The following is a 26,027-nucleotide window of genomic DNA, read 5'->3' on the forward strand; positions in this document are numbered from 1 at the left end:
TCCTGGGCCTGGACACAGCAGCGGCTGCAATATCTCAACGGAGAATACGTTTATATATATGTGTGTGTGTGCGCGTATATATATATATATATATATATATATATATATATATATATATATTTCTCCGCCGAAATCACTTTTAAACCCATTTCCACCTTTTTTTCCCTTCTCTTCCTCTTACTTTTTTTTCACGTTTTTTTACGTTTTTCTCCTTTTCGCCTCTTTTCTGGGCGTATTATTCTTCTTTTTCTTCTTTTTTTTCGTCTAATGCATACCCCATCAGTGCAGCAATGCTTATTCAATACCGCCAGCAGATGGAGACACTGGGGGATAATTTTCTAAGGATTTATACTGATTTTTCCTGTCTGAATTTGTCGCACAGAAAGTTGCAGGCCAAATATGTGTGACATTTCTGCGACTTTAGCTTCTAGAGCATTTTTACAACATTATACATAGGTGCTGAATACATAAAAAGCGACTGTTCAGCGACAGACAAGTCGCATCGGCTGAAAGTAGGCCAGAATGTCAGTCCATGTTGGAGCAGGTTTAGATACAGTCTAAAGCATAGATCTCAAAGTCTGTGCACAGAATTTAGCAAGGGCCTCGCACCTTCTGATGCATCAGGTAGGTGCACAATAGCATAGCCTAACCCTCTGTACTTTGGTCTATATTGATGCGGGACATAGACAGCCAGCTGATGACCAATCCATTAGTGCAATGGATGGCTGGAAGCATTTGTCTTTGCCTTTGCAATACCACAGAAGCAATGCATGGTCAATGTACAGCAATGACACACCTGTGTGAACAGCCAGGAGACCCCCCCCCCCCATGTTATGTTACATAGTTACATAGTTAGTACGGTCGAAAAAAGACATATGTCCATCAAGTTCAACCAGGGAATTAAGGGGTAGGGGTGTGGCGCGATATTGGGGAAGGGATGAGATTTTATATTTCTTCATAAGCATTAATCTTATTTTGTCAATTAGGAACATTCAGCACCCACCCGCTATCAAGGCAGCTGCCTATCATGTCATGCCCTACCTGCACAGGTGTGCTGGCTACTCAAATGATCCAATTAAGGAGGCCATTTAGTCAGCAGCAGCAGAAGTCCTGTGCCTGGACGCTCCAACAGCGGCCAGACACAAGCAGAAGCAGAAGCAGCAGCAGCACCACCTTTTGTTTTTTGGCTGCAGCAGCAGCAGCAGCAAGGCCCACAGGGCTGGCTAGCTGGCTAGCCAGCAAGCAGGTAGCAATGAAAGTAGGAATCTTTCTTTTTAACCCTGTAAGGGGGTGGTGCACTGTACCCGAAGATACTGCCATATCGGGTCAATGCATAGGGCGACGGAAGCAAGCTTCGAAATCGGCCCCCGTTCTCAAAAATCCATTTAATATATGGTCCCCAGATAGGGGACGTATCAGATATTAAACTGATAAGAACAGATACTACACTTGATCTTAGCCAAAAGGCCGAGAAGCGATAACCGTGAAAGGGGCGGGCCCAACAAGGTCCCCTTCATGGGCACTATCACTGCTTGCTGTCAGGGAGGCTGCCAGACAATTTTCCATGCACACTCTGGGCTGGGGGGCAGTCAACCACCAGTACACACAGCAGAACCTAAACCCATACCATTATTGCTAAGCAGCAAGACAGGGGCCCATTGCACTCCCACGGGGCCTTTTTAAATGCAATCCATAACCCGGATTTGCCAGGAACCCTTCTTACTCCTCCTACTTGCATGTGACACTGGGCTTAGGATCTGCATAGGAAACACACACACAAGCACACACCTACCTTTGTTGCCTGCAGATGCCTCCTTGGCTGTCCCCAAACGGTATCAAACCAACACCCACGGGAAGCTGTAAGCATAGAGGACATGCCTGCACCCCATTGGACTTACCTGTGTGGGTTAAACCCGGGTTATTTGACAACCTATGGCGGTGATGGTTCTGCTCAGGCAGAGCAGTGCTGATGCTCCTCATAAAGCTGTCGCTGCTGTGAAGGTTCTAGGTGACATCACAAATCCCTATGGTTACATACACAACAAAGCTGGGTTGTTGTTGTTTACACTCTGCAAGGCCTGTGGAAGTGAGTGACATCATAGCACTGTAGTTCTGAGGGTTCTAGATGGATGCAACAATCTCCTGTTGCTTCTATGAAGGCCATAATAGACGACATCACCAAACAGCTCCATAGTCACATACACAGCAAAGGAGAGATGTTGTTTACACCTAGTGATGTCAGTGGTATTGAGTGACATCACAGCACAGTGCTAAGGCTCCTGGGCCTGGACACAGCAGCGGCTGCAATATCTCAACGGAGAATACGTTTATATATATGTGTGTGTGTGCGCGTATATATATATATATATATATATATATATATATATATATATATATATATCTCCGCCGAAATCACTTTTAAACCCATTTCCACCTTTTTTTCCCTTCTCTTCCTCTTACTTTTTTTTCACGTTTTTTTACGTTTTTCTCCTTTTCGCCTCTTTTCTGGGCGTATTATTCTTCTTTTTCTTCTTTTTTTTCGTCTAATGCATACCCCATCAGTGCAGCAATGCTTATTCAATACCGCCAGCAGATGGAGACACTGGGGGATAATTTTCTAAGGATTTATACTGATTTTTCCTGTCTGAATTTGTCGCACAGAAAGTTGCAGGCCAAATATGTGTGACATTTCTGCGACTTTAGCTTCTAGAGCATTTTTACAACATTATACATAGGTGCTGAATACATAAAAAGCGACTGTTCAGCGACAGACAAGTCGCATCGGCTGAAAGTAGGCCAGAATGTCAGTCCATGTTGGAGCAGGTTTAGATACAGTCTAAAGCATAGATCTCAAAGTCTGTGCACAGAATTTAGCAAGGGCCTCGCACCTTCTGATGCATCAGGTAGGTGCACAATAGCATAGCCTAACCCTCTGTACTTTGGTCTATATTGATGCGGGACATAGACAGCCAGCTGATGACCAATCCATTAGTGCAATGGATGGCTGGAAGCATTTGTCTTTGCCTTTGCAATACCACAGAAGCAATGCATGGTCAATGTACAGCAATGACACACCTGTGTGAACAGCCAGGAGACCCCCCCCCCCATGTTATGTTACATAGTTACATAGTTAGTACGGTCGAAAAAAGACATATGTCCATCAAGTTCAACCAGGGAATTAAGGGGTAGGGGTGTGGCGCGATATTGGGGAAGGGATGAGATTTTATATTTCTTCATAAGCATTAATCTTATTTTGTCAATTAGGAACATTCAGCACCCACCCGCTATCAAGGCAGCTGCCTATCATGTCATGCCCTACCTGCACAGGTGTGCTGGCTACTCAAATGATCCAATTAAGGAGGCCATTTAGTCAGCAGCAGCAGAAGTCCTGTGCCTGGACGCTCCAACAGCGGCCAGACACAAGCAGAAGCAGAAGCAGCAGCAGCACCACCTTTTGTTTTTTGGCTGCAGCAGCAGCAGCAGCAAGGCCCACAGGGCTGGCTAGCTGGCTAGCCAGCAAGCAGGTAGCAATGAAAGTAGGAATCTTTCTTTTTAACCCTGTAAGGGGGTGGTGCACTGTACCCGAAGATACTGCCATATCGGGTCAATGCATAGGGCGACGGAAGCAAGCTTCGAAATCGGCCCCCGTTCTCAAAAATCCATTTAATATATGGTCCCCAGATAGGGGACGTATCAGATATTAAACTGATAAGAACAGATACTACACTTGATCTTAGCCAAAAGGCCGAGAAGCGATAACCGTGAAAGGGGCGGGCCCAACAAGGTCCCCTTCATGGGCACTATCACTGCTTGCTGTCAGGGAGGCTGCCAGACAATTTTCCATGCACACTCTGGGCTGGGGGGCAGTCAACCACCAGTACACACAGCAGAACCTAAACCCATACCATTATTGCTAAGCAGCAAGACAGGGGCCCATTGCACTCCCACGGGGCCTTTTTAAATGCAATCCATAACCCGGATTTGCCAGGAACCCTTCTTACTCCTCCTACTTGCATGTGACACTGGGCTTAGGATCTGCATAGGAAACACACACACAAGCACACACCTACCTTTGTTGCCTGCAGATGCCTCCTTGGCTGTCCCCAAACGGTATCAAACCAACACCCACGGGAAGCTGTAAGCATAGAGGACATGCCTGCACCCCATTGGACTTACCTGTGTGGGTTAAACCCGGGTTATTTGACAACCTATGGCGGTGATGGTTCTGCTCAGGCAGAGCAGTGCTGATGCTCCTCATAAAGCTGTCGCTGCTGTGAAGGTTCTAGGTGACATCACAAATCCCTATGGTTACATACACAACAAAGCTGGGTTGTTGTTGTTTACACTCTGCAAGGCCTGTGGAAGTGAGTGACATCATAGCACTGTAGTTCTGAGGGTTCTAGATGGATGCAACAATCTCCTGTTGCTTCTATGAAGGCCATAATAGACGACATCACCAAACAGCTCCATAGTCACATACACAGCAAAGGAGAGATGTTGTTTACACCTAGTGATGTCAGTGGTATTGAGTGACATCACAGCACAGTGCTAAGGCTCCTGGGCCTGGACACAGCAGCGGCTGCAATATCTCAACGGAGAATACGTTTATATATATGTGTGTGTGTGCGCGTATATATATATATATATATATATATATATATATATATATTTCTCCGCCGAAATCACTTCTAAACCCATTTCCACCTTTTTTTCCCTTCTCTTCCTCTTACTTTTTTTTCACGTTTTTTTACGTTTTTCTCCTTTTCGCCTCTTTTCTGGGCGTATTATTCTTCTTTTTCTTCTTTTTTTTCGTCTAATGCATACCCCATCAGTGCAGCAATGCTTATTCAATACCGCCAGCAGATGGAGACACTGGGGGATAATTTTCTAAGGATTTATACTGATTTTTCCTGTCTGAATTTGTCGCACAGAAAGTTGCAGGCCAAATATGTGTGACATTTCTGCGACTTTAGCTTCTAGAGCATTTTTACAACATTATACATAGGTGCTGAATACATAAAAAGCGACTGTTCAGCGACAGACAAGTCGCATCGGCTGAAAGTAGGCCAGAATGTCAGTCCATGTTGGAGCAGGTTTAGATACAGTCTAAAGCATAGATCTCAAAGTCTGTGCACAGAATTTAGCAAGGGCCTCGCACCTTCTGATGCATCAGGTAGGTGCACAATAGCATAGCCTAACCCTCTGTACTTTGGTCTATATTGATGCGGGACATAGACAGCCAGCTGATGACCAATCCATTAGTGCAATGGATGGCTGGAAGCATTTGTCTTTGCCTTTGCAATACCACAGAAGCAATGCATGGTCAATGTACAGCAATGACACACCTGTGTGAACAGCCAGGAGACCCCCCCCCCCATGTTATGTTACATAGTTACATAGTTAGTACGGTCGAAAAAAGACATATGTCCATCAAGTTCAACCAGGGAATTAAGGGGTAGGGGTGTGGCGCGATATTGGGGAAGGGATGAGATTTTATATTTCTTCATAAGCATTAATCTTATTTTGTCAATTAGGAACATTCAGCACCCACCCGCTATCAAGGCAGCTGCCTATCATGTCATGCCCTACCTGCACAGGTGTGCTGGCTACTCAAATGATCCAATTAAGGAGGCCATTTAGTCAGCAGCAGCAGAAGTCCTGTGCCTGGACGCTCCAACAGCGGCCAGACACAAGCAGAAGCAGAAGCAGCAGCAGCACCACCTTTTGTTTTTTGGCTGCAGCAGCAGCAGCAGCAAGGCCCACAGGGCTGGCTAGCTGGCTAGCCAGCAAGCAGGTAGCAATGAAAGTAGGAATCTTTCTTTTTAACCCTGTAAGGGGGTGGTGCACTGTACCCGAAGATACTGCCATATCGGGTCAATGCATAGGGCGACGGAAGCAAGCTTCGAAATCGGCCCCCGTTCTCAAAAATCCATTTAATATATGGTCCCCAGATAGGGGACGTATCAGATATTAAACTGATAAGAACAGATACTACACTTGATCTTAGCCAAAAGGCCGAGAAGCGATAACCGTGAAAGGGGCGGGCCCAACAAGGTCCCCTTCATGGGCACTATCACTGCTTGCTGTCAGGGAGGCTGCCAGACAATTTTCCATGCACACTCTGGGCTGGGGGGCAGTCAACCACCAGTACACACAGCAGAACCTAAACCCATACCATTATTGCTAAGCAGCAAGACAGGGGCCCATTGCACTCCCACGGGGCCTTTTTAAATGCAATCCATAACCCGGATTTGCCAGGAACCCTTCTTACTCCTCCTACTTGCATGTGACACTGGGCTTAGGATCTGCATAGGAAACACACACACAAGCACACACCTACCTTTGTTGCCTGCAGATGCCTCCTTGGCTGTCCCCAAACGGTATCAAACCAACACCCACGGGAAGCTGTAAGCATAGAGGACATGCCTGCACCCCATTGGACTTACCTGTGTGGGTTAAACCCGGGTTATTTGACAACCTATGGCGGTGATGGTTCTGCTCAGGCAGAGCAGTGCTGATGCTCCTCATAAAGCTGTCGCTGCTGTGAAGGTTCTAGGTGACATCACAAATCCCTATGGTTACATACACAACAAAGCTGGGTTGTTGTTGTTTACACTCTGCAAGGCCTGTGGAAGTGAGTGACATCATAGCACTGTAGTTCTGAGGGTTCTAGATGGATGCAACAATCTCCTGTTGCTTCTATGAAGGCCATAATAGACGACATCACCAAACAGCTCCATAGTCACATACACAGCAAAGGAGAGATGTTGTTTACACCTAGTGATGTCAGTGGTATTGAGTGACATCACAGCACAGTGCTAAGGCTCCTGGGCCTGGACACAGCAGCGGCTGCAATATCTCAACGGAGAATACGTTTATATATATGTGTGTGTGTGCGCGTATATATATATATATATATATATATATATATATATATATATATATATCTCCGCCGAAATCACTTTTAAACCCATTTCCACCTTTTTTTCCCTTCTCTTCCTCTTACTTTTTTTTCACGTTTTTTTACGTTTTTCTCCTTTTCGCCTCTTTTCTGGGCGTATTATTCTTCTTTTTCTTCTTTTTTTTCGTCTAATGCATACCCCATCAGTGCAGCAATGCTTATTCAATACCGCCAGCAGATGGAGACACTGGGGGATAATTTTCTAAGGATTTATACTGATTTTTCCTGTCTGAATTTGTCGCACAGAAAGTTGCAGGCCAAATATGTGTGACATTTCTGCGACTTTAGCTTCTAGAGCATTTTTACAACATTATACATAGGTGCTGAATACATAAAAAGCGACTGTTCAGCGACAGACAAGTCGCATCGGCTGAAAGTAGGCCAGAATGTCAGTCCATGTTGGAGCAGGTTTAGATACAGTCTAAAGCATAGATCTCAAAGTCTGTGCACAGAATTTAGCAAGGGCCTCGCACCTTCTGATGCATCAGGTAGGTGCACAATAGCATAGCCTAACCCTCTGTACTTTGGTCTATATTGATGCGGGACATAGACAGCCAGCTGATGACCAATCCATTAGTGCAATGGATGGCTGGAAGCATTTGTCTTTGCCTTTGCAATACCACAGAAGCAATGCATGGTCAATGTACAGCAATGACACACCTGTGTGAACAGCCAGGAGACCCCCCCCCCCCATGTTATGTTACATAGTTACATAGTTAGTACGGTCGAAAAAAGACATATGTCCATCAAGTTCAACCAGGGAATTAAGGGGTAGGGGTGTGGCGCGATATTGGGGAAGGGATGAGATTTTATATTTCTTCATAAGCATTAATCTTATTTTGTCAATTAGGAACATTCAGCACCCACCCGCTATCAAGGCAGCTGCCTATCATGTCATGCCCTACCTGCACAGGTGTGCTGGCTACTCAAATGATCCAATTAAGGAGGCCATTTAGTCAGCAGCAGCAGAAGTCCTGTGCCTGGACGCTCCAACAGCGGCCAGACACAAGCAGAAGCAGAAGCAGCAGCAGCACCACCTTTTGTTTTTTGGCTGCAGCAGCAGCAGCAGCAAGGCCCACAGGGCTGGCTAGCTGGCTAGCCAGCAAGCAGGTAGCAATGAAAGTAGGAATCTTTCTTTTTAACCCTGTAAGGGGGTGGTGCACTGTACCCGAAGATACTGCCATATCGGGTCAATGCATAGGGCGACGGAAGCAAGCTTCGAAATCGGCCCCCGTTCTCAAAAATCCATTTAATATATGGTCCCCAGATAGGGGACGTATCAGATATTAAACTGATAAGAACAGATACTACACTTGATCTTAGCCAAAAGGCCGAGAAGCGATAACCGTGAAAGGGGCGGGCCCAACAAGGTCCCCTTCATGGGCACTATCACTGCTTGCTGTCAGGGAGGCTGCCAGACAATTTTCCATGCACACTCTGGGCTGGGGGGCAGTCAACCACCAGTACACACAGCAGAACCTAAACCCATACCATTATTGCTAAGCAGCAAGACAGGGGCCCATTGCACTCCCACGGGGCCTTTTTAAATGCAATCCATAACCCGGATTTGCCAGGAACCCTTCTTACTCCTCCTACTTGCATGTGACACTGGGCTTAGGATCTGCATAGGAAACACACACACAAGCACACACCTACCTTTGTTGCCTGCAGATGCCTCCTTGGCTGTCCCCAAACGGTATCAAACCAACACCCACGGGAAGCTGTAAGCATAGAGGACATGCCTGCACCCCATTGGACTTACCTGTGTGGGTTAAACCCGGGTTATTTGACAACCTATGGCGGTGATGGTTCTGCTCAGGCAGAGCAGTGCTGATGCTCCTCATAAAGCTGTCGCTGCTGTGAAGGTTCTAGGTGACATCACAAATCCCTATGGTTACATACACAACAAAGCTGGGTTGTTGTTGTTTACACTCTGCAAGGCCTGTGGAAGTGAGTGACATCATAGCACTGTAGTTCTGAGGGTTCTAGATGGATGCAACAATCTCCTGTTGCTTCTATGAAGGCCATAATAGACGACATCACCAAACAGCTCCATAGTCACATACACAGCAAAGGAGAGATGTTGTTTACACCTAGTGATGTCAGTGGTATTGAGTGACATCACAGCACAGTGCTAAGGCTCCTGGGCCTGGACACAGCAGCGGCTGCAATATCTCAACGGAGAATACGTTTATATATATGTGTGTGTGTGCGCGTATATATATATATATATATATATATATATATATATATATATATTTCTCCGCCGAAATCACTTTTAAACCCATTTCCACCTTTTTTTCCCTTCTCTTCCTCTTACTTTTTTTTCACGTTTTTTTACGTTTTTCTCCTTTTCGCCTCTTTTCTGGGCGTATTATTCTTCTTTTTCTTCTTTTTTTTCGTCTAATGCATACCCCATCAGTGCAGCAATGCTTATTCAATACCGCCAGCAGATGGAGACACTGGGGGATAATTTTCTAAGGATTTATACTGATTTTTCCTGTCTGAATTTGTCGCACAGAAAGTTGCAGGCCAAATATGTGTGACATTTCTGCGACTTTAGCTTCTAGAGCATTTTTACAACATTATACATAGGTGCTGAATACATAAAAAGCGACTGTTCAGCGACAGACAAGTCGCATCGGCTGAAAGTAGGCCAGAATGTCAGTCCATGTTGGAGCAGGTTTAGATACAGTCTAAAGCATAGATCTCAAAGTCTGTGCACAGAATTTAGCAAGGGCCTCGCACCTTCTGATGCATCAGGTAGGTGCACAATAGCATAGCCTAACCCTCTGTACTTTGGTCTATATTGATGCGGGACATAGACAGCCAGCTGATGACCAATCCATTAGTGCAATGGATGGCTGGAAGCATTTGTCTTTGCCTTTGCAATACCACAGAAGCAATGCATGGTCAATGTACAGCAATGACACACCTGTGTGAACAGCCAGGAGACCCCCCCCCCCCATGTTATGTTACATAGTTACATAGTTAGTACGGTCGAAAAAAGACATATGTCCATCAAGTTCAACCAGGGAATTAAGGGGTAGGGGTGTGGCGCGATATTGGGGAAGGGATGAGATTTTATATTTCTTCATAAGCATTAATCTTATTTTGTCAATTAGGAACATTCAGCACCCACCCGCTATCAAGGCAGCTGCCTATCATGTCATGCCCTACCTGCACAGGTGTGCTGGCTACTCAAATGATCCAATTAAGGAGGCCATTTAGTCAGCAGCAGCAGAAGTCCTGTGCCTGGACGCTCCAACAGCGGCCAGACACAAGCAGAAGCAGAAGCAGCAGCAGCACCACCTTTTGTTTTTTGGCTGCAGCAGCAGCAGCAGCAAGGCCCACAGGGCTGGCTAGCTGGCTAGCCAGCAAGCAGGTAGCAATGAAAGTAGGAATCTTTCTTTTTAACCCTGTAAGGGGGTGGTGCACTGTACCCGAAGATACTGCCATATCGGGTCAATGCATAGGGCGACGGAAGCAAGCTTCGAAATCGGCCCCCGTTCTCAAAAATCCATTTAATATATGGTCCCCAGATAGGGGACGTATCAGATATTAAACTGATAAGAACAGATACTACACTTGATCTTAGCCAAAAGGCCGAGAAGCGATAACCGTGAAAGGGGCGGGCCCAACAAGGTCCCCTTCATGGGCACTATCACTGCTTGCTGTCAGGGAGGCTGCCAGACAATTTTCCATGCACACTCTGGGCTGGGGGGCAGTCAACCACCAGTACACACAGCAGAACCTAAACCCATACCATTATTGCTAAGCAGCAAGACAGGGGCCCATTGCACTCCCACGGGGCCTTTTTAAATGCAATCCATAACCCGGATTTGCCAGGAACCCTTCTTACTCCTCCTACTTGCATGTGACACTGGGCTTAGGATCTGCATAGGAAACACACACACAAGCACACACCTACCTTTGTTGCCTGCAGATGCCTCCTTGGCTGTCCCCAAACGGTATCAAACCAACACCCACGGGAAGCTGTAAGCATAGAGGACATGCCTGCACCCCATTGGACTTACCTGTGTGGGTTAAACCCGGGTTATTTGACAACCTATGGCGGTGATGGTTCTGCTCAGGCAGAGCAGTGCTGATGCTCCTCATAAAGCTGTCGCTGCTGTGAAGGTTCTAGGTGACATCACAAATCCCTATGGTTACATACACAACAAAGCTGGGTTGTTGTTGTTTACACTCTGCAAGGCCTGTGGAAGTGAGTGACATCATAGCACTGTAGTTCTGAGGGTTCTAGATGGATGCAACAATCTCCTGTTGCTTCTATGAAGGCCATAATAGACGACATCACCAAACAGCTCCATAGTCACATACACAGCAAAGGAGAGATGTTGTTTACACCTAGTGATGTCAGTGGTATTGAGTGACATCACAGCACAGTGCTAAGGCTCCTGGGCCTGGACACAGCAGCGGCTGCAATATCTCAACGGAGAATACGTTTATATATATGTGTGTGTGTGCGCGTATATATATATATATATATATATATATATATATATATATATATACTCCGCCGAAATCACTTTTAAACCCATTTCCACCTTTTTTTCCCTTCTCTTCCTCTTACTTTTTTTTCACGTTTTTTTACGTTTTTCTCCTTTTCGCCTCTTTTCTGGGCGTATTATTCTTCTTTTTCTTCTTTTTTTTCGTCTAATGCATACCCCATCAGTGCAGCAATGCTTATTCAATACCGCCAGCAGATGGAGACACTGGGGGATAATTTTCTAAGGATTTATACTGATTTTTCCTGTCTGAATTTGTCGCACAGAAAGTTGCAGGCCAAATATGTGTGACATTTCTGCGACTTTAGCTTCTAGAGCATTTTTACAACATTATACATAGGTGCTGAATACATAAAAAGCGACTGTTCAGCGACAGACAAGTCGCATCGGCTGAAAGTAGGCCAGAATGTCAGTCCATGTTGGAGCAGGTTTAGATACAGTCTAAAGCATAGATCTCAAAGTCTGTGCACAGAATTTAGCAAGGGCCTCGCACCTTCTGATGCATCAGGTAGGTGCACAATAGCATAGCCTAACCCTCTGTACTTTGGTCTATATTGATGCGGGACATAGACAGCCAGCTGATGACCAATCCATTAGTGCAATGGATGGCTGGAAGCATTTGTCTTTGCCTTTGCAATACACCACAGAAGCAATGCATGGTCAATGTACAGCAATGACACACCTGTGTGAACAGCCAGGAGACCCCCCCCCCCCCCATGTTATGTTACATAGTTACATAGTTAGTACGGTCGAAAAAAGACATATGTCCATCAAGTTCAACCAGGGAATTAAGGGGTAGGGGTGTGGCGCGATATTGGGGAAGGGATGAGATTTTATATTTCTTCATAAGCATTAATCTTATTTTGTCAATTAGGAACATTCAGCACCCACCCGCTATCAAGGCAGCTGCCTATCATGTCATGCCCTACCTGCACAGGTGTGCTGGCTACTCAAATGATCCAATTAAGGAGGCCATTTAGTCAGCAGCAGCAGAAGTCCTGTGCCTGGACGCTCCAACAGCGGCCAGACACAAGCAGAAGCAGAAGCAGCAGCAGCACCACCTTTTGTTTTTTGGCTGCAGCAGCAGCAGCAGCAAGGCCCACAGGGCTGGCTAGCTGGCTAGCCAGCAAGCAGGTAGCAATGAAAGTAGGAATCTTTCTTTTTAACCCTGTAAGGGGGTGGTGCACTGTACCCGAAGATACTGCCATATCGGGTCAATGCATAGGGCGACGGAAGCAAGCTTCGAAATCGGCCCCCGTTCTCAAAAATCCATTTAATATATGGTCCCCAGATAGGGGACGTATCAGATATTAAACTGATAAGAACAGATACTACACTTGATCTTAGCCAAAAGGCCGAGAAGCGATAACCGTGAAAGGGGCGGGCCCAACAAGGTCCCCTTCATGGGCACTATCACTGCTTGCTGTCAGGGAGGCTGCCAGACAATTTTCCATGCACACTCTGGGCTGGGGGGCAGTCAACCACCAGTACACACAGCAGAACCTAAACCCATACCATTATTGCTAAGCAGCAAGACAGGGGCCCATTGCACTCCCACGGGGCCTTTTTAAATGCAATCCATAACCCGGATTTGCCAGGAACCCTTCTTACTCCTCCTACTTGCATGTGACACTGGGCTTAGGATCTGCATAGGAAACACACACACAAGCACACACCTACCTTTGTTGCCTGCAGATGCCTCCTTGGCTGTCCCCAAACGGTATCAAACCAACACCCACGGGAAGCTGTAAGCATAGAGGACATGCCTGCACCCCATTGGACTTACCTGTGTGGGTTAAACCCGGGTTATTTGACAACCTATGGCGGTGATGGTTCTGCTCAGGCAGAGCAGTGCTGATGCTCCTCATAAAGCTGTCGCTGCTGTGAAGGTTCTAGGTGACATCACAAATCCCTATGGTTACATACACAACAAAGCTGGGTTGTTGTTGTTTACACTCTGCAAGGCCTGTGGAAGTGAGTGACATCATAGCACTGTAGTTCTGAGGGTTCTAGATGGATGCAACAATCTCCTGTTGCTTCTATGAAGGCCATAATAGACGACATCACCAAACAGCTCCATAGTCACATACACAGCAAAGGAGAGATGTTGTTTACACCTAGTGATGTCAGTGGTATTGAGTGACATCACAGCACAGTGCTAAGGCTCCTGGGCCTGGACACAGCAGCGGCTGCAATATCTCAACGGAGAATACGTTTATATATATGTGTGTGTGTGCGCGTATATATATATATATATATATATATATATATATATATATATATATATATATTCTCCGCCGAAATCACTTTTAAACCCATTTCCACCTTTTTTTCCCTTCTCTTCCTCTTACTTTTTTTTCACGTTTTTTTACGTTTTTCTCCTTTTCGCCTCTTTTCTGGGCGTATTATTCTTCTTTTTCTTCTTTTTTTTCGTCTAATGCATACCCCATCAGTGCAGCAATGCTTATTCAATACCGCCAGCAGATGGAGACACTGGGGGATAATTTTCTAAGGATTTATACTGATTTTTCCTGTCTGAATTTGTCGCACAGAAAGTTGCAGGCCAAATATGTGTGACATTTCTGCGACTTTAGCTTCTAGAGCATTTTTACAACATTATACATAGGTGCTGAATACATAAAAAGCGACTGTTCAGCGACAGACAAGTCGCATCGGCTGAAAGTAGGCCAGAATGTCAGTCCATGTTGGAGCAGGTTTAGATACAGTCTAAAGCATAGATCTCAAAGTCTGTGCACAGAATTTAGCAAGGGCCTCGCACCTTCTGATGCATCAGGTAGGTGCACAATAGCATAGCCTAACCCTCTGTACTTTGGTCTATATTGATGCGGGACATAGACAGCCAGCTGATGACCAATCCATTAGTGCAATGGATGGCTGGAAGCATTTGTCTTTGCCTTTGCAATACCACAGAAGCAATGCATGGTCAATGTACAGCAATGACACACCTGTGTGAACAGCCAGGAGACCCCCCCCCCCCCATGTTATGTTACATAGTTACATAGTTAGTACGGTCGAAAAAAGACATATGTCCATCAAGTTCAACCAGGGAATTAAGGGGTAGGGGTGTGGCGCGATATTGGGGAAGGGATGAGATTTTATATTTCTTCATAAGCATTAATCTTATTTTGTCAATTAGGAACATTCAGCACCCACCCGCTATCAAGGCAGCTGCCTATCATGTCATGCCCTACCTGCACAGGTGTGCTGGCTACTCAAATGATCCAATTAAGGAGGCCATTTAGTCAGCAGCAGCAGAAGTCCTGTGCCTGGACGCTCCAACAGCGGCCAGACACAAGCAGAAGCAGAAGCAGCAGCAGCACCACCTTTTGTTTTTTGGCTGCAGCAGCAGCAGCAGCAAGGCCCACAGGGCTGGCTAGCTGGCTAGCCAGCAAGCAGGTAGCAATGAAAGTAGGAATCTTTCTTTTTAACCCTGTAAGGGGGTGGTGCACTGTACCCGAAGATACTGCCATATCGGGTCAATGCATAGGGCGACGGAAGCAAGCTTCGAAATCGGCCCCCGTTCTCAAAAATCCATTTAATATATGGTCCCCAGATAGGGGACGTATCAGATATTAAACTGATAAGAACAGATACTACACTTGATCTTAGCCAAAAGGCCGAGAAGCGATAACCGTGAAAGGGGCGGGCCCAACAAGGTCCCCTTCATGGGCACTATCACTGCTTGCTGTCAGGGAGGCTGCCAGACAATTTTCCATGCACACTCTGGGCTGGGGGGCAGTCAACCACCAGTACACACAGCAGAACCTAAACCCATACCATTATTGCTAAGCAGCAAGACAGGGGCCCATTGCACTCCCACGGGGCCTTTTTAAATGCAATCCATAACCCGGATTTGCCAGGAACCCTTCTTACTCCTCCTACTTGCATGTGACACTGGGCTTAGGATCTGCATAGGAAACACACACACAAGCACACACCTACCTTTGTTGCCTGCAGATGCCTCCTTGGCTGTCCCCAAACGGTATCAAACCAACACCCACGGGAAGCTGTAAGCATAGAGGACATGCCTGCACCCCATTGGACTTACCTGTGTGGGTTAAACCCGGGTTATTTGACAACCTATGGCGGTGATGGTTCTGCTCAGGCAGAGCAGTGCTGATGCTCCTCATAAAGCTGTCGCTGCTGTGAAGGTTCTAGGTGACATCACAAATCCCTATGGTTACATACACAACAAAGCTGGGTTGTTGTTGTTTACACTCTGCAAGGCCTGTGGAAGTGAGTGACATCATAGCACTGTAGTTCTGAGGGTTCTAGATGGATGCAACAATCTCCTGTTGCTTCTATGAAGGCCATAATAGACGACATCACCAAACAGCTCCATAGTCACATACACAGCAAAGGAGAGATGTTGTTTACACCTAGTGATGTCAGTGGTATTGAGTGACATCACAGCACAGTGCTAAGGCTCCTGAGCCTGGACACAGCAGCGGCTGCAATATCTCAACGGAGAATACGTTTATATATATGTGTGTGTGTGCGCGTATATATATATATATATATATATATATATATATATATATATTTCTCCGCCGAAATCACTTTTAAACCCATTTCCACCTTTTTTTCCCTTCTCTTCCTCTTACTTTTTTTTCACGTTTTTTTACGTTTTTCTCCTTTTCGCCTCTTTTCTGGGCGTATTATTCTTCTTTTTCTTCTTTTTTTCCGTCTAATGCATACCCCATCAGTGCAGCAATGCTTATTCAATACCGCCAGCAGATGGAGACACTGGGGGATAATTTTCTAAGGATTTATACTGATTTTTCCTGTCTGAATTTGTCGCACAGAAAGTTGCAGGCCAAATATGTGTGACATTTCTGCGACTTTAGCTTCTAGAGCATTTTTACAACATTATACATAGGTGCTGAATACATAAAAAGCGACTGTTCAGCGACAGACAAGTCGCATCGGCTGAAAGTAGGCCAGAATGTCAGTCCATGTTGGAGCAGGTTTAGATACAGTCTAAAGCATAGATCTCAAAGTCTGTGCACAGAATTTAGCAAGGGCCTCGCACCTTCTGATGCATCAGGTAGGTGCACAATAGCATAGCCTAACCCTCTGTACTTTGGTCTATATTGATGCGGGACATAGACAGCCAGCTGATGACCAATCCATTAGTGCAATGGATGGCTGGAAGCATTTGTCTTTGCCTTTGCAATACCACAGAAGCAATGCATGGTCAATGTACAGCAATGACACACCTGTGTGAACAGCCAGGAGACCCCCCCCCCCCCCCATGTTATGTTACATAGTTACATAGTTAGTACGGTCGAAAAAAGACATATGTCCATCAAGTTCAACCAGGGAATTAAGGGGTAGGGGTGTGGCGCGATATTGGGGAAGGGATGAGATTTTATATTTCTTCATAAGCATTAATCTTATTTTGTCAATTAGGAACATTCAGCACCCACCCGCTATCAAGGCAGCTGCCTATCATGTCATGCCCTACCTGCACAGGTGTGCTGGCTACTCAAATGATCCAATTAAGGAGGCCATTTAGTCAGCAGCAGCAGAAGTCCTGTGCCTGGACGCTCCAACAGCGGCCAGACACAAGCAGAAGCAGAAGCAGCAGCAGCACCACCTTTTGTTTTTTGGCTGCAGCAGCAGCAGCAGCAAGGCCCACAGGGCTGGCTAGCTGGCTAGCCAGCAAGCAGGTAGCAATGAAAGTAGGAATCTTTCTTTTTAACCCTGTAAGGGGGTGGTGCACTGTACCCGAAGATACTGCCATATCGGGTCAATGCATAGGGCGACGGAAGCAAGCTTCGAAATCGGCCCCCGTTCTCAAAAATCCATTTAATATATGGTCCCCAGATAGGGGACGTATCAGATATTAAACTGATAAGAACAGATACTACACTTGATCTTAGCCAAAAGGCCGAGAAGCGATAACCGTGAAAGGGGCGGGCCCAACAAGGTCCCCTTCATGGGCACTATCACTGCTTGCTGTCAGGGAGGCTGCCAGACAATTTTCCATGCACACTCTGGGCTGGGGGGCAGTCAACCACCAGTACACACAGCAGAACCTAAACCCATACCATTATTGCTAAGCAGCAAGACAGGGGCCCATTGCACTCCCACGGGGCCTTTTTAAATGCAATCCATAACCCGGATTTGCCAGGAACCCTTCTTACTCCTCCTACTTGCATGTGACACTGGGCTTAGGATCTGCATAGGAAACACACACACAAGCACACACCTACCTTTGTTGCCTGCAGATGCCTCCTTGGCTGTCCCCAAACGGTATCAAACCAACACCCACGGGAAGCTGTAAGCATAGAGGACATGCCTGCACCCCATTGGACTTACCTGTGTGGGTTAAACCCGGGTTATTTGACAACCTATGGCGGTGATGGTTCTGCTCAGGCAGAGCAGTGCTGATGCTCCTCATAAAGCTGTCGCTGCTGTGAAGGTTCTAGGTGACATCACAAATCCCTATGGTTACATACACAACAAAGCTGGGTTGTTGTTGTTTACACTCTGCAAGGCCTGTGGAAGTGAGTGACATCATAGCACTGTAGTTCTGAGGGTTCTAGATGGATGCAACAATCTCCTGTTGCTTCTATGAAGGCCATAATAGACGACATCACCAAACAGCTCCATAGTCACATACACAGCAAAGGAGAGATGTTGTTTACACCTAGTGATGTCAGTGGTATTGAGTGACATCACAGCACAGTGCTAAGGCTCCTGGGCCTGGACACAGCAGCGGCTGCAATATCTCAACGGAGAATACGTTTATATATATGTGTGTGTGTGCGCGTATATATATATATATATATATATATATATATATATATATATATTTCTCCGCCGAAATCACTTTTAAACCCATTTCCACCTTTTTTTCCCTTCTCTTCCTCTTACTTTTTTTTCACGTTTTTTTACGTTTTTCTCCTTTTCGCCTCTTTTCTGGGCGTATTATTCTTCTTTTTCTTCTTTTTTTTCGTCTAATGCATACCCCATCAGTGCAGCAATGCTTATTCAATACCGCCAGCAGATGGAGACACTGGGGGATAATTTTCTAAGGATTTATACTGATTTTTCCTGTCTGAATTTGTCGCACAGAAAGTTGCAGGCCAAATATGTGTGACATTTCTGCGACTTTAGCTTCTAGAGCATTTTTACAACATTATACATAGGTGCTGAATACATAAAAAGCGACTGTTCAGCGACAGACAAGTCGCATCGGCTGAAAGTAGGCCAGAATGTCAGTCCATGTTGGAGCAGGTTTAGATACAGTCTAAAGCATAGATCTCAAAGTCTGTGCACAGAATTTAGCAAGGGCCTCGCACCTTCTGATGCATCAGGTAGGTGCACAATAGCATAGCCTAACCCTCTGTACTTTGGTCTATATTGATGCGGGACATAGACAGCCAGCTGATGACCAATCCATTAGTGCAATGGATGGCTGGAAGCATTTGTCTTTGCCTTTGCAATACCACAGAAGCAATGCATGGTCAATGTACAGCAATGACACACCTGTGTGAACAGCCAGGAGACCCCCCCCCCCCATGTTATGTTACATAGTTACATAGTTAGTACGGTCGAAAAAAGACATATGTCCATCAAGTTCAACCAGGGAATTAAGGGGTAGGGGTGTGGCGCGATATTGGGGAAGGGATGAGATTTTATATTTCTTCATAAGCATTAATCTTATTTTGTCAATTAGGAACATTCAGCACCCACCCGCTATCAAGGCAGCTGCCTATCATGTCATGCCCTACCTGCACAGGTGTGCTGGCTACTCAAATGATCCAATTAAGGAGGCCATTTAGTCAGCAGCAGCAGAAGTCCTGTGCCTGGACGCTCCAACAGCGGCCAGACACAAGCAGAAGCAGAAGCAGCAGCAGCACCACCTTTTGTTTTTTGGCTGCAGCAGCAGCAGCAGCAGCAAGGCCCACAGGGCTGGCTAGCTGGCTAGCCAGCAAGCAGGTAGCAATGAAAGTAGGAATCTTTCTTTTTAACCCTGTAAGGGGGTGGTGCACTGTACCCGAAGATACTGCCATATCGGGTCAATGCATAGGGCGACGGAAGCAAGCTTCGAAATCGGCCCCCGTTCTCAAAAATCCATTTAATATATGGTCCCCAGATAGGGGACGTATCAGATATTAAACTGATAAGAACAGATACTACACTTGATCTTAGCCAAAAGGCCGAGAAGCGATAACCGTGAAAGGGGCGGGCCCAACAAGGTCCCCTTCATGGGCACTATCACTGCTTGCTGTCAGGGAGGCTGCCAGACAATTTTCCATGCACACTCTGGGCTGGGGGGCAGTCAACCACCAGTACACACAGCAGAACCTAAACCCATACCATTATTGCTAAGCAGCAAGACAGGGGCCCATTGCACTCCCACGGGGCCTTTTTAAATGCAATCCATAACCCGGATTTGCCAGGAACCCTTCTTACTCCTCCTACTTGCATGTGACACTGGGCTTAGGATCTGCATAGGAAACACACACACAAGCACACACCTACCTTTGTTGCCTGCAGATGCCTCCTTGGCTGTCCCCAAACGGTATCAAACCAACACCCACGGGAAGCTGTAAGCATAGAGGACATGCCTGCACCCCATTGGACTTACCTGTGTGGGTTAAACCCGGGTTATTTGACAACCTATGGCGGTGATGGTTCTGCTCAGGCAGAGCAGTGCTGATGCTCCTCATAAAGCTGTCGCTGCTGTGAAGGTTCTAGGTGACATCACAAATCCCTATGGTTACATACACAACAAAGCTGGGTTGTTGTTGTTTACACTCTGCAAGGCCTGTGGAAGTGAGTGACATCATAGCACTGTAGTTCTGAGGGTTCTAGATGGATGCAACAATCTCCTGTTGCTTCTATGAAGGCCATAATAGACGACATCACCAAACAGCTCCATAGTCACATACACAGCAAAGGAGAGATGTTGTTTACACCTAGTGATGTCAGTGGTATTGAGTGACATCACAGCACAGTGCTAAGGCTCCTGGGCCTGGACACAGCAGCGGCTGCAATATCTCAACGGAGAATACGTTTATATATATGTGTGTGTGTGCGCGTATATATATATATATATATATATATATATATATATATATATATATATTTCTCCGCCGAAATCACTTTTAAACCCATTTCCACCTTTTTTTCCCTTCTCTTCCTCTTACTTTTTTTTCACGTTTTTTTACGTTTTTCTCCTTTTCGCCTCTTTTCTGGGCGTATTATTCTTCTTTTTCTTCTTTTTTTTCGTCTAATGCATACCCCATCAGTGCAGCAATGCTTATTCAATACCGCCAGCAGATGGAGACACTGGGGGATAATTTTCTAAGGATTTATACTGATTTTTCCTGTCTGAATTTGTCGCACAGAAAGTTGCAGGCCAAATATGTGTGACATTTCTGCGACTTTAGCTTCTAGAGCATTTTTACAACATTATACATAGGTGCTGAATACATAAAAAGCGACTGTTCAGCGACAGACAAGTCGCATCGGCTGAAAGTAGGCCAGAATGTCAGTCCATGTTGGAGCAGGTTTAGATACAGTCTAAAGCATAGATCTCAAAGTCTGTGCACAGAATTTAGCAAGGGCCTCGCACCTTCTGATGCATCAGGTAGGTGCACAATAGCATAGCCTAACCCTCTGTACTTTGGTCTATATTGATGCGGGACATAGACAGCCAGCTGATGACCAATCCATTAGTGCAATGGATGGCTGGAAGCATTTGTCTTTGCCTTTGCAATACCACAGAAGCAATGCATGGTCAATGTACAGCAATGACACACCTGTGTGAACAGCCAGGAGACCCCCCCCCCCCCATGTTATGTTACATAGTTACATAGTTAGTACGGTCGAAAAAAGACATATGTCCATCAAGTTCAACCAGGGAATTAAGGGGTAGGGGTGTGGCGCGATATTGGGGAAGGGATGAGATTTTATATTTCTTCATAAGCATTAATCTTATTTTGTCAATTAGGAACATTCAGCACCCACCCGCTATCAAGGCAGCTGCCTATCATGTCATGCCCTACCTGCACAGGTGTGCTGGCTACTCAAATGATCCAATTAAGGAGGCCATTTAGTCAGCAGCAGCAGAAGTCCTGTGCCTGGACGCTCCAACAGCGGCCAGACACAAGCAGAAGCAGAAGCAGCAGCAGCACCACCTTTTGTTTTTTGGCTGCAGCAGCAGCAGCAGCAAGGCCCACAGGGCTGGCTAGCTGGCTAGCCAGCAAGCAGGTAGCAATGAAAGTAGGAATCTTTCTTTTTAACCCTGTAAGGGGGTGGTGCACTGTACCCGAAGATACTGCCATATCGGGTCAATGCATAGGGCGACGGAAGCAAGCTTCGAAATCGGCCCCCGTTCTCAAAAATCCATTTAATATATGGTCCCCAGATAGGGGACGTATCAGATATTAAACTGATAAGAACAGATACTACACTTGATCTTAGCCAAAAGGCCGAGAAGCGATAACCGTGAAAGGGGCGGGCCCAACAAGGTCCCCTTCATGGGCACTATCACTGCTTGCTGTCAGGGAGGCTGCCAGACAATTTTCCATGCACACTCTGGGCTGGGGGGCAGTCAACCACCATTACACACAGCAGAACCTAAACCCATACCATTATTGCTAAGCAGCAAGACAGGGGCCCATTGCACTCCCACGGGGCCTTTTTAAATGCAATCCATAACCCGGATTTGCCAGGAACCCTTCTTACTCCTCCTACTTGCATGTGACACTGGGCTTAGGATCTGCATAGGAAACACACACACAAGCACACACCTACCTTTGTTGCCTGCAGATGCCTCCTTGGCTGTCCCCAAACGGTATCAAACCAACACCCACATGAAGCTGTAAGCATAGAGGACATGCCTGCACCCCATTGGACTTACCTGTGTGGGTTAAACCCGGGTTATTTGACAACCTATGGCGGTGATGGTTCTGCTCAGGCAGAGCAGTGCTGATGCTCCTCATAAAGCTGTCGCTGCTGTGAAGGTTCTAGGTGACATCACAAATCCCTATGGTTACATACACAACAAAGCTGGGTTGTTGTTGTTTACACTCTGCAAGGCCTGTGGAAGTGAGTGACATCATAGCACTGTAGTTCTGAGGGTTCTAGATGGATGCAACAATCTCCTGTTGCTTCTATGAAGGCCATAATAGACGACATCACCAAACAGCTCCATAGTCACATACACAGCAAAGGAGAGATGTTGTTTACACCTAGTGATGTCAGTGGTATTGAGTGACATCACAGCACAGTGCTAAGGCTCCTGGGCCTGGACACAGCAGCGGCTGCAATATCTCAACGGAGAATACGTTTATATATATGTGTGTGTGTGCGCGTATATATATATATATATATATATATATATATATATATATTTCTCCGCCGAAATCACTTTTAAACCCATTTCCACCTTTTTTTCCCTTCTCTTCCTCTTACTTTTTTTTCACGTTTTTTTACGTTTTTCTCCTTTTCGCCTCTTTTCTGGGCGTATTATTCTTCTTTTTCTTCTTTTTTTTCGTCTAATGCATACCCCATCAGTGCAGCAATGCTTATTCAATACCGCCAGCAGATGGAGACACTGGGGGATAATTTTCTAAGGATTTATACTGATTTTTCCTGTCTGAATTTGTCGCACAGAAAGTTGCAGGCCAAATATGTGTGACATTTCTGCGACTTTAGCTTCTAGAGCATTTTTACAACATTATACATAGGTGCTGAATACATAAAAAGCGACTGTTCAGCGACAGACAAGTCGCATCGGCTGAAAGTAGGCCAGAATGTCAGTCCATGTTGGAGCAGGTTTAGATACAGTCTAAAGCATAGATCTCAAAGTCTGTGCACAGAATTTAGCAAGGGCCTCGCACCTTCTGATGCATCAGGTAGGTGCACAATAGCATAGCCTAACCCTCTGTACTTTGGTCTATATTGATGCGGGACATAGACAGCCAGCTGATGACCAATCCATTAGTGCAATGGATGGCTGGAAGCATTTGTCTTTGCCTTTGCAATACCACAGAAGCAATGCATGGTCAATGTACAGCAATGACACACCTGTGTGAACAGCCAGGAGACCCCCCCCCCCCCATGTTATGTTACATAGTTACATAGTTAGTACGGTCGAAAAAAGACATATGTCCATCAAGTTCAACCAGGGAATTAAGGGGTAGGGGTGTGGCGCGATATTGGGGAAGGGATGAGATTTTATATTTCTTCATAAGCATTAATCTTATTTTGTCAATTAGGAACATTCAGCACCCACCCGCTATCAAGGCAGCTGCCTATCATGTCATGCCCTACCTGCACAGGTGTGCTGGCTACTCAAATGATCCAATTAAGGAGGCCATTTAGTCAGCAGCAGCAGAAGTCCTGTGCCTGGACGCTCCAACAGCGGCCAGACACAAGCAGAAGCAGAAGCAGCAGCAGCACCACCTTTTGTTTTTTGGCTGCAGCAGCAGCAGCAGCAAGGCCCACAGGGCTGGCTAGCTGGCTAGCCAGCAAGCAGGTAGCAATGAAAGTAGGAATCTTTCTTTTTAACCCTGTAAGGGGGTGGTGCACTGTACCCGAAGATACTGCCATATCGGGTCAATGCATAGGGCGACGGAAGCAAGCTTCGAAATCGGCCCCCGTTCTCAAAAATCCATTTAATATATGGTCCCCAGATAGGGGACGTATCAGATATTAAACTGATAAGAACAGATACTACACTTGATCTTAGCCAAAAGGCCGAGAAGCGATAACCGTGAAAGGGGCGGGCCCAACAAGGTCCCCTTCATGGGCACTATCACTGCTTGCTGTCAGGGAGGCTGCCAGACAATTTTCCATGCACACTCTGGGCTGGGGGGCAGTCAACCACCAGTACACACAGCAGAACCTAAACCCATACCATTATTGCTAAGCAGCAAGACAGGGGCCCATTGCACTCCCACGGGGCCTTTTTAAATGCAATCCATAACCCGGATTTGCCAGGAACCCTTCTTACTCCTCCTACTTGCATGTGACACTGGGCTTAGGATCTGCATAGGAAACACACACACAAGCACACACCTACCTTTGTTGCCTGCAGATGCCTCCTTGGCTGTCCCCAAACGGTATCAAACCAACACCCACGGGAAGCTGTAAGCATAGAGGACATGCCTGCACCCCATTGGACTTACCTGTGTGGGTTAAACCCGGGTTATTTGACAACCTATGGCGGTGATGGTTCTGCTCAGGCAGAGCAGTGCTGATGCTCCTCATAAAGCTGTCGCTGCTGTGAAGGTTCTAGGTGACATCACAAATCCCTATGGTTACATACACAACAAAGCTGGGTTGTTGTTGTTTACACTCTGCAAGGCCTGTGGAAGTGAGTGACATCATAGCACTGTAGTTCTGAGGGTTCTAGATGGATGCAACAATCTCCTGTTGCTTCTATGAAGGCCATAATAGACGACATCACCAAACAGCTCCATAGTCACATACACAGCAAAGGAGAGATGTTGTTTACACCTAGTGATGTCAGTGGTATTGAGTGACATCACAGCACAGTGCTAAGGCTCCTGGGCCTGGACACAGCAGCGGCTGCAATATCTCAACGGAGAATACGTTTATATATATGTGTGTGTGTGCGCGTATATATATATATATATATATATATATATATTTCTCCGCCGAAATCACTTTTAAACCCATTTCCACCTTTTTTTCCCTTCTCTTCCTCTTACTTTTTTTTCACGTTTTTTTACGTTTTTCTCCTTTTCGCCTCTTTTCTGGGCGTATTATTCTTCTTTTTCTTCTTTTTTTTCGTCTAATGCATACCCCATCAGTGCAGCAATGCTTATTCAATACCGCCAGCAGATGGAGACACTGGGGGATAATTTTCTAAGGATTTATACTGATTTTTCCTGTCTGAATTTGTCGCACAGAAAGTTGCAGGCCAAATATGTGTGACATTTCTGCGACTTTAGCTTCTAGAGCATTTTTACAACATTATACATAGGTGCTGAATACATAAAAAGCGACTGTTCAGCGACAGACAAGTCGCATCGGCTGAAAGTAGGCCAGAATGTCAGTCCATGTTGGAGCAGGTTTAGATACAGTCTAAAGCATAGATCTCAAAGTCTGTGCACAGAATTTAGCAAGGGCCTCGCACCTTCTGATGCATCAGGTAGGTGCACAATAGCATAGCCTAACCCTCTGTACTTTGGTCTATATTGATGCGGGACATAGACAGCCAGCTGATGACCAATCCATTAGTGCAATGGATGGCTGGAAGCATTTGTCTTTGCCTTTGCAATACCACAGAAGCAATGCATGGTCAATGTACAGCAATGACACACCTGTGTGAACAGCCAGGAGACCCCCCCCCCCCATGTTATGTTACATAGTTACATAGTTAGTACGGTCGAAAAAAGACATATGTCCATCAAGTTCAACCAGGGAATTAAGGGGTAGGGGTGTGGCGCGATATTGGGGAAGGGATGAGATTTTATATTTCTTCATAAGCATTAATCTTATTTTGTCAATTAGGAACATTCAGC

The 26,027-nt window shown here is 45.9% G+C and overlaps 11 non-coding genes across 11 annotated transcripts; all 11 read right to left on the reverse strand.

Annotated features, from left to right (window-relative positions):
- Nucleotides 1–1,288: 1,288 nt before the first annotated feature.
- LOC130342937 (U2 spliceosomal RNA) lies at nt 1,289–1,479 on the reverse strand. The gene has a single exon (XR_008882389.1). It is a non-coding gene; the product is annotated as a U2 spliceosomal RNA (small nuclear RNA).
- A 2,087-nt stretch (nt 1,480–3,566) lies between these two features.
- On the reverse strand, nt 3,567–3,757 carry LOC130342938 (U2 spliceosomal RNA). Its single transcript, XR_008882390.1, has one exon. It is a non-coding gene; the product is annotated as a U2 spliceosomal RNA (small nuclear RNA).
- Nucleotides 3,758–5,836: 2,079 nt separating this feature from the next.
- On the reverse strand, nt 5,837–6,027 carry LOC130342939 (U2 spliceosomal RNA). Its single transcript, XR_008882391.1, has one exon. It is a non-coding gene; the product is annotated as a U2 spliceosomal RNA (small nuclear RNA).
- A 2,086-nt stretch (nt 6,028–8,113) lies between these two features.
- LOC130342940 (U2 spliceosomal RNA) lies at nt 8,114–8,304 on the reverse strand. Its single transcript, XR_008882392.1, has one exon. It is a non-coding gene; the product is annotated as a U2 spliceosomal RNA (small nuclear RNA).
- A 2,084-nt stretch (nt 8,305–10,388) lies between these two features.
- On the reverse strand, nt 10,389–10,579 carry LOC130342941 (U2 spliceosomal RNA). Its single transcript, XR_008882393.1, has one exon. It is a non-coding gene; the product is annotated as a U2 spliceosomal RNA (small nuclear RNA).
- Nucleotides 10,580–12,666: 2,087 nt separating this feature from the next.
- LOC130342942 (U2 spliceosomal RNA) lies at nt 12,667–12,857 on the reverse strand. The gene has a single exon (XR_008882394.1). It is a non-coding gene; the product is annotated as a U2 spliceosomal RNA (small nuclear RNA).
- Nucleotides 12,858–14,949: 2,092 nt separating this feature from the next.
- LOC130342944 (U2 spliceosomal RNA) lies at nt 14,950–15,140 on the reverse strand. The gene has a single exon (XR_008882396.1). It is a non-coding gene; the product is annotated as a U2 spliceosomal RNA (small nuclear RNA).
- Nucleotides 15,141–17,225: 2,085 nt separating this feature from the next.
- LOC130342945 (U2 spliceosomal RNA) lies at nt 17,226–17,416 on the reverse strand. Its single transcript, XR_008882397.1, has one exon. It is a non-coding gene; the product is annotated as a U2 spliceosomal RNA (small nuclear RNA).
- A 2,087-nt stretch (nt 17,417–19,503) lies between these two features.
- On the reverse strand, nt 19,504–19,694 carry LOC130342946 (U2 spliceosomal RNA). Its single transcript, XR_008882398.1, has one exon. It is a non-coding gene; the product is annotated as a U2 spliceosomal RNA (small nuclear RNA).
- Nucleotides 19,695–21,783: 2,089 nt separating this feature from the next.
- LOC130342948 (U2 spliceosomal RNA) lies at nt 21,784–21,974 on the reverse strand. The gene has a single exon (XR_008882399.1). It is a non-coding gene; the product is annotated as a U2 spliceosomal RNA (small nuclear RNA).
- Nucleotides 21,975–24,055: 2,081 nt separating this feature from the next.
- On the reverse strand, nt 24,056–24,246 carry LOC130342949 (U2 spliceosomal RNA). The gene has a single exon (XR_008882400.1). It is a non-coding gene; the product is annotated as a U2 spliceosomal RNA (small nuclear RNA).
- Between the last annotated feature and the right edge of the window lie 1,781 nt (nt 24,247–26,027).

The sequence above is a fragment of the Hyla sarda genome, unplaced genomic scaffold (assembly GCF_029499605.1).
Source record: "Hyla sarda isolate aHylSar1 unplaced genomic scaffold, aHylSar1.hap1 scaffold_660, whole genome shotgun sequence".
NCBI classification, from domain to species: Eukaryota; Metazoa; Chordata; class Amphibia; order Anura; family Hylidae; genus Hyla; species Hyla sarda.